Source organism: Bidens hawaiensis, unplaced genomic scaffold (genome assembly GCF_021521415.1).
Source record: "Bidens hawaiensis isolate Kalapana, Puna unplaced genomic scaffold, B.hawaiensis_p1.1 tig00000326_1, whole genome shotgun sequence".
In the NCBI taxonomy this organism is placed as follows: Eukaryota; Viridiplantae; Streptophyta; class Magnoliopsida; order Asterales; family Asteraceae; genus Bidens; species Bidens hawaiensis.
This window is the reverse complement of record NW_027491025.1, coordinates 1,209,434-1,217,500: the sequence shown is the minus strand read 5'-3', so window position 1 is coordinate 1,217,500 and position 8,067 is coordinate 1,209,434. Positions and strand designations below refer to the sequence as shown.

Sequence of the window (8,067 nt, the reverse complement as noted above, 5' to 3'; positions counted from 1 at the left end):
CCAAGTGTTAATTAAACGGCCTTGACTATCAACTACCACTTGGTTGAAATTGAAACCATTTAGGTTGAAAGCCATAGTATAGATACCTAAAGCAGTGAACCAGATACATACTACAGGCCAAGCAGCTAGGAAGAAATGTAAAGATCGAGAGTTGTTGAAACTAGCATATTGGAAGATCAATCGGCCAAAATAACCATGAGCGGCTACGATATTATAAGTTTCTTCTTCTTGACCGAAAATAATATTCCAAAGCTTTTGTGTGTTCTCCGTTACTTGTGTGGATAAGTCCTATGTTATAGAATATATAACTTCGGACATAGGGATCAATTTCTAGTCACATAGCTTCATAATAATTCTGTAAAGCTTCAGCATAATTTCCCTCGGATTGGGCTGACGTCCGTTACGGTCATCATTCAATTTAAAGAATCTCCGTTACAGAACCGTACATGAGATTTTCATCTCATATGGATCCTCCCTTATGTGCATAATGATAAAATAACGAAGATGAAAAACTTCTCATTATAAACTGAGTAGGGCTAGTGTTTTTACAAGAAATCTCTAACGATTACCTTTTGATTTACCAAAAGCAGAAGAAGAGTTAGTAGCAGGTTATCAAACCGAATATTCCGGTATCAAATTTGGTTTATTTTATGTTGCTTCATATTTAAATTTACTAGTTTCTTCATTATTTGTAATAGTTCTTTACTTGGGGGGTTGGAATCTTTCTATTCCGTACATATATGTTCCTGATCTTTTTGATATTACTAAAAGGGGTAGAGTTTTTGGAAAAATAATTGGTATCTTTATTACATTAGCTAAAACTTATATGTTCTTGTTCATTCCTATCGTAACAAGATGGACTCTACCGTGGCTGAGAATTAAGCTATGCGGCTCTTCTTTGTGGATCATTATTATCAGTATCACTTCTAGTCATTAAATTTAGAAATCTTTTTATAGTTCTAAAAGTAATAATTTATTAAAATTAAATGCATCATTTTCATTTGGTGAAATCCAATACAAGAATGAAAGAAACAATATTTTGAAAAAAACTTCTTTTCTTTAACAGTATTTTTCGTACCACAGCCATTAGGAATAGAGAATCTATTAGAGAATCCATATCAAAGAAAGGTCTAACTGTTGGAATAGTTGTATCCATTGATATTTGATCTATTGTGGTTAGTAAGATCTGTAAATTAGGTGAAGGTATGGAAAGAGAGGGATTCGAACCCTCGATAAGCAAAAGCCTACATAGCAGTTCCAATGCTATGCTTTCTGATTTGTAAATATCCATGTTATATGCAAGTAACCCGATGCACACATGTACTGTCCTACATCCCAGTTTAGGATAAATAATAAGTAAATGGCGTATCAATTAAAGCTATAAATAAATAAAAAGATAAACTCTTTGGTATCATATTTTTGTATCACTAGGCAAATGAACTCAAAAATAGGTTAATGTTAATTGATAAACTGAATATAAAGAAATTATGATTGTTGTGTATACTACATTAAAATTTATGACATTATTATTACTGATCAATAAAATAAATATATGTAGGGGAGTATCATATTATTTTATGGTAAAAAATTCATTTATTTCAATTCTTTTTAAAGAACAAGAAGAAAACAAAGAAAACAGAGGATCTGTTGAATTTCAAGTAGTAAGTTTTACCAATAAGATAAGGAGACTTACTTCACATTTGGAATTGCACAAAAAAGACTATTTATCTCAGAGAGGCCTGCAGAAAATTTTGGGAAAACGTCAACGGTTGCTGGCTTATTTATCAAAACAAAATAGAGCGCGTTATATATAATCAACATGCTTTTTTACGTATTTTTTTAGTAATTATGAATATTCATTTTGAAAGGTATATACGTGAGAAAAAATCTACTAAATGAATCTTAATCTATTTATTTTAAATACCCTACTATAACCTATAACCATATCGTGGTCTCGTTTTATAATACCTCGGGAGCTAATGAAACTATTCTAGTAAAATTGAACAGTCTCAATTCTTGGGCAATCGCACCAAAAACTCGAGTTCCTTTTGTATTTCCTTCTTGATCAATCACAACTGCAGCATTGTTATCATATCGTATTATCATACCGTTGTCACGTTTAAGTTCTTTAGAAGTACGTACAATTACAGCTCTGACCACTTCTGATCTTTTTAGAGGCATGTTTGGAACTGCGTCTTTGATCACAGCAACAATAACGTCACCAATATGAGCATATCGACGATTGCTAGCTCCTATGATTCGAATACACATCAATTCTCGAGCCCTGCTGTTATCTGCTACATTCAAATGGGTATGAGGTTGAATCATATCACTTTATTTTATTTATTTTCTTTATCTGTTTTTTACAATACAAAGTTCCTTTATGATGTATTTTAGTACAATTTTTGGCTGATATAGGGATCAGATGGTATAGTTCGTTTGTTGGTAGCTTGGAGGATTAAAAGCATGACTCTTGCTTTCCAATTGGTTGTTTTTGCATTAATTGCTACTTCATTAATCTTATTGATTAGTGTACCCGTTGTATTTGCTTCTCCTAATGGTTGGTCAAGTAACAAAAATGTTGTATTTTCAGGTATGTCATTATGGATTGGATTAGTCTTTTTGGTGGGTATCCTTAATTCTCTCTTCTCTTGAACCTATTGTCCTAGACGAAATGACCCTCTGAATTATTTATTCTTGGTTGTGAGACACATTCACATTCAATAGAAGTCCCCAATATAAGTCCCCAAAATCACTTTTGCAATCAGTTTCGCTACAGCACCCGTTGCTCTAGCTAATTGTCCACCCTTTCCAAGTGTGAATCTATGTTATGTATGGCCGTGCCTAAGGGCATATCGGTTGAAGTAGATTCTTCTTTTTTATCAATCAAAACCCCTTCCCAAACTATACAAGCTTCTTCCAAAGCATACGGCATTCTGGATGTAGATGATGATATCTATACAGATGGATCTTATATATATGGTATAATGAAGTACCACATGGGCAGATATATAGGAATCAAAATCTGCCAAATAGTATAATTAACTCATTGATTTCGGACAGGAAAAGAGGAAAATTCCATATGAATTTTCCTACGAAGAGTAATGAGGAAAAGTTGGTGTGTTTATCCACAACTAGAAAAAGATCAATTGGGTCCATTGAAATGAAATATGTTTTTGCTTTCCCAATGAATGGGCTTATAGGAATGAATTGTCTTTTGATGAAGCAATCAGTCAGTTAAAACAATAACGAGGAAAATCAAATAAAAAAAGATACAATTTTTTGTATTCGAATATTTATTCGGGAATTGTTTGAATTGTATGTATAGGGCTCTAGGGCTATACGGATTCGAACCGTAGACCTTCTCGGTAAAACAGATCAAACTGATTATTATCAAAATGATATGAGCTGTTTCAAAGACCCAACATGTATTTTTTGTGCATTAAACTGATTGCAAAAGAAGGGAAATCGTCCACATTAAAATTACCTTCTGGGGAGGTCCGTTTGATATCCAAAAACTGCTCAGCAATAGTCGGACAAGTGGGGAATGTTGGGGTGAACCAGAAAAGTTTGGGTAGAGCCGGATCTAAGCGTTGGCTAGGTAAGCGCCCTGTAGTAAGAGGAGTAGTTATGAACCGTAGAAAAAACCCACAACCCCTTGGGGTTATCCTGCACTTGGAAAAAGAAGTCGAAAAAGGTATAAATATAGTGATAATTTGATTCTTCGTCGCCGTAGTAAATAGGAGAGAAAATAGAATTTCTTTCTTTGTCTTTACAAAAAAAAATAGGAGGAAGCTGTGACACGTTCACTAAAAAAAATCCTTTTGTAGCGAATAATTTATTAAAAAAAATAAATAAGCTTAACACAAAAGAAGAAAAAGAAATAACAATAACCTGGGCGAACAACGGGAGTTGAACCCACGCATGGTGGATTCACAATCCACTTCCTTGATCCACTTGGCTACATCCGCCCCTCTACTATTATCTAGTATCTAGTATTACTATATTTTTAAATTAACATAAAAAAATAGATTCTTTCTAATAAAGAAAAGTAATCAATAAGCAAAATTGATAAGAAAAAGAAAAAAACGTGAATGGGGACTGGATTGATAATAAAATAGAATCCTGGGTTGCAAACAGTGATTCGATTGATGATGAAAAAAGAGAATTCTTTGTTCAGTTCTCCTCCTTAACGACAAAAAAAATGATTGATCAAATTTTATTGAGTATGACTCATAGTGATCATTTAACAAAGAGAGACAAACAATTGAGACAAATCTAGCTCTACGACGGGCTAGGACACGAGTAGAGGCTATCAACGCCATTTCATAACTAGTCGGTGAGTCCGAATAATCATCAATTTATACACCCTATATTTGGTTGTTTTGTTTAACTTGATTATGTCGATTAAATACAATCAAGCAGGATCATATTTTTATGATCACATTTTTATGTAACGAAAAATAAATAAAAAAGATACAAAAAAAAGATTACTAAAATAAAATGGGCCCCTTCTCATCTATGGACTCCTAACGTATACGATGGAGTGCGGTTCGTTCGATAAATTCCTACCTCTCTATCTCTGAGATGTTTGGATTTTTCAAAACTCCATGGACATGCATGAGAGAAATGGTATCCCCACTCGGACCAAGACAGAACTTTTACTTGTTCATGGTCTTGATGAAGTAATGGCGGGTGAATTAGTAGAATTTCAAGAAGGTACAATAGGTATTGCTCTTAATTTGGAATCAACTAATGTTGGTGTTGTTTTAATGGGTGATGGTTTGCTGATACAAGAGGGGAGTTCTGTAAAAGTAACAGGAAGAATTGCTCAGATACCAGTGAGTGAGTCCTATTTGGGTCGTGTTATCAACGCCCTGTCTAAACCTATTGATGGTAGAGGTGAAATTTCATCTTCTGAATATAGGTTAATTGAATCACCCGATCCGGGGATTATTTCTCGATGTTCTGTGTATGAGCCTCTTCAAACAGGGCTTATTGCTATTGATTCAATGTTTCCCATAGGACGTGGTCAGCGAGAATTAATTATTGGGGATATACAGACCGGTAAAACAACAGTAGCAACAGATACAATTCTAAATCAACAAGGCCAAAATGTAATATGCTTTTATGTAGCTATTGGTTAAAAAGCATGTTCTGTGGCTCAGGTAGTTACTACTTTCCAGGAAAGGGGCGCAATGGAATATACTATTGTGGTAGCCGAAACGGCGGATTCCCCTGCGACATTACAATACCTCGCTCCTTATACAGGAGCAGCTCTGGCTGATATTTTATGTACCGTGAACGACACACTTTAATCATTTATGATGATCACTCTAAACAAGCGCAAGCTTATCATCAAATGTCTCCTCTATTACAAAGACCGCCTGGGCGCGAGGCTTATCCAGGAGATGTTTTTTATTTACATTCACGCCTTTTGGAAAGAGATGCTAAATTAAGTTCTCTTTTAGGTGAAGGAAGTATGACCGCTTTACCAATAGTTGAAACCCAATCGGGAGACGTTTCGGCTTATATTCCTACTAATGTCATTTCAATTACTGATGGAAAAATATTCTTATCTGCCGACCTATTCAATTCTGGAATCTGCAACGCATTTTTTATTTGAATTGAAATCATTTTCAAATAAAAATATCTTTGTTTCCAAATTCCATTGGATTATAGTGGATAAACGTATTCTATAACAGTAAAACAAAATAATTATTTCAGATTCATCAGAATAAATGAATAAATAGATGTATCAAAGAAATAGAATTGAAATAGAATTAGGTCCTATGTAAATTCCATATATGGATTAAGAACTACATATATTGAAGATAGAAGCTAATATAGTATACCAACTTTATTAGAAACAATTTTATACACTACTATAACACTAATAGAGAGTATGATAAGTAAGAAATCAATTTCTTACTTACCATACTCTCGGATCTCATAGAATACCGCCGATTATAGCCCGTTGATTTCATTTAAGGCGCAAAACAAAAATAGAATACTTTTCATTTGATTTCTTCAACTATTGGTAAGAATTCAGAAGTCAAGTTTCATTTAAAGTAATTAATCATTTTGACTGGTTGTTTTTACGTAAATTATAAGTAGAAAAGCAGTAGGACCCCCCCCCCCCCCCCTATTTAGTTTTAGTAAATTATTTCAACGCAAGGGTTCATATTTGTTCTATTCTGTTGGTAATAATGGAACAATTTTGTTCGTAGGAAAAAAGAGAAGCAGATTTATTCTATACTTGAAAAGTACCAATACGCAATGGGGAAGTGAATGCCATTTTATATGAGCGAATGTGCCCATACTTGTTCATCATTAGAGGATACTATTCGTAATAATTTTCCCCTTTTTTCTTGCTTTCTTTATAAAATTTTCATCAATTATGAATAAAATCTTATGAATTGAATAAAATTTGATTAGGATAAAGTACAATATTATAAAGAAAAAGAAAGGCTTTGTTAAACATTCTGACTAGTTGATAATTTTACTATTAGTTGGGAATTTTGTTAAAGGTTCCTGTAAAAGGTTTCATTAACGCCTAATTCATGTCGAGTAGACCTTATTGTTGTGAGAATTATTAATTAATGAGTTGTAGGGAGGGATTTATGTCACCACAAACAGAGACTAAAGCAAGTGTTAGATTCAAATCCGGTGTTAAAGATTATAAATTGACTTATTATACTCCTGAATATGAAACCAAGGATACTGATATCTTGGCAGAATTTCGAGTAACTCCTCAACTTGGAGTTCCGCCTGAAGAAGCAGGGGCCGCAGTAGCCGCCTAATCTTCTACTGGTATGCCTCTAGGAATTTCTGGTACTTTCAACTTCATGATTGTATTCCAGGCTGAGCACAATATCCTTATGCACCCATTTCACATGCTAGGCGTAGCTGGTGTATTCGGCAACTCCCTATTTAGTGCTATGCATGGTTCTTTGGTAACCTCTAGTTTGATCAGGGAAACCACAGAAAATGAATCTGCTAATGAAGGTTACAGATTCGGTCAATAAGAAGAAACTTATAATATCGTAGCCGCTCATGGTTATTTTGGCCGATTGATCTTCCAATATGTTAGTTTCAACAACTCTCGTTCTTTACATTTCTTCCTAGCTGCTTGGCCTGTAGTAGGTATCTGGTTCACTGCTTTAGGTATCAGTACTATGGCTTTCAACCTAAATGGTTTCAATTTTAACCAATCGGTAGTTGATAGTCAAGGCCGTGTAATTAACACTTGGGCTGATATCATTAACCGTGCTAACCTTGGTATGGAAGTTATGCATGAACGTAATGCTCATAATTTCCCTCTAGACTTAGCTACTATAGAAGCTCCATCTACAAATGGATAAGACTTTGGTTTGATTGTATAGTAGTTTTTGAACTAAAAAAGGAGCAATAGCTTCCCTCTTGATAAAACAAGAGAGCGTTATTGCTCCTTTTTTTATTTAGTACTATTTGCCTTACATAGTTTATTTCAAAATAACGAGGACTTTTTCTAGTGTGGTTCGATTTGCGTGTTTTCTCTTTGTATTTCTTTTTTTTATGCATTGATATTATAGGTTTCTATATCATATACATTTCCGAATATTTTATGAAGTTTTAGTTCCAATTCAAAATCAATCGAAAAATAAATAGAGGTGAGGTTATAGTTAAAGCCATTAGTAGAAAACCAAAATAACTAGTTATTATAGGCATCAAGGAGCTAAATGAAAGATGTTTTTTTATACATATGTTTATAAAAAAGCAATTACCTTAGTTTCATTTTTTACAAAATAGGAGAGAAACAAAAATACCAATTGCAAGCTTTTGATTCAAATATCATTATAGACAACACTAACAAGGATAAAGTCACAGCCTTAGAAAAAACAATTGATTAATCGTCTGTAACATCTACGCATACCGCGTTTGCAATCAGCGAATTGATTCATGGATCATTTTTCAATTCAACTAATAAGAATTAGGTCGTGTAATTTCGTTTTAAAACGAAACTCTTTTCGAATCATTATGGAATCAAATTATAAAATTGTTACTATTTTTTTTATCGAATCTATT

General features: G+C 33.6%; 1 long non-coding RNA gene across 1 annotated transcript in view; it reads left to right on the top strand.

The window, feature by feature from the left end:
• LOC143622141 (uncharacterized) overlaps positions 1-7,078 on the top strand; it is a 13,754-nt gene extending 6,676 nt beyond the window's left edge. Inside the window, exon 2 of the long non-coding RNA XR_013151640.1 lies at positions 6,793-7,078. This is a non-coding gene — a long non-coding RNA (uncharacterized LOC143622141). The remainder of the gene's footprint in view (positions 1-6,792) is intronic.
• Positions 7,079-8,067: the final 989 nt, after the last annotated feature.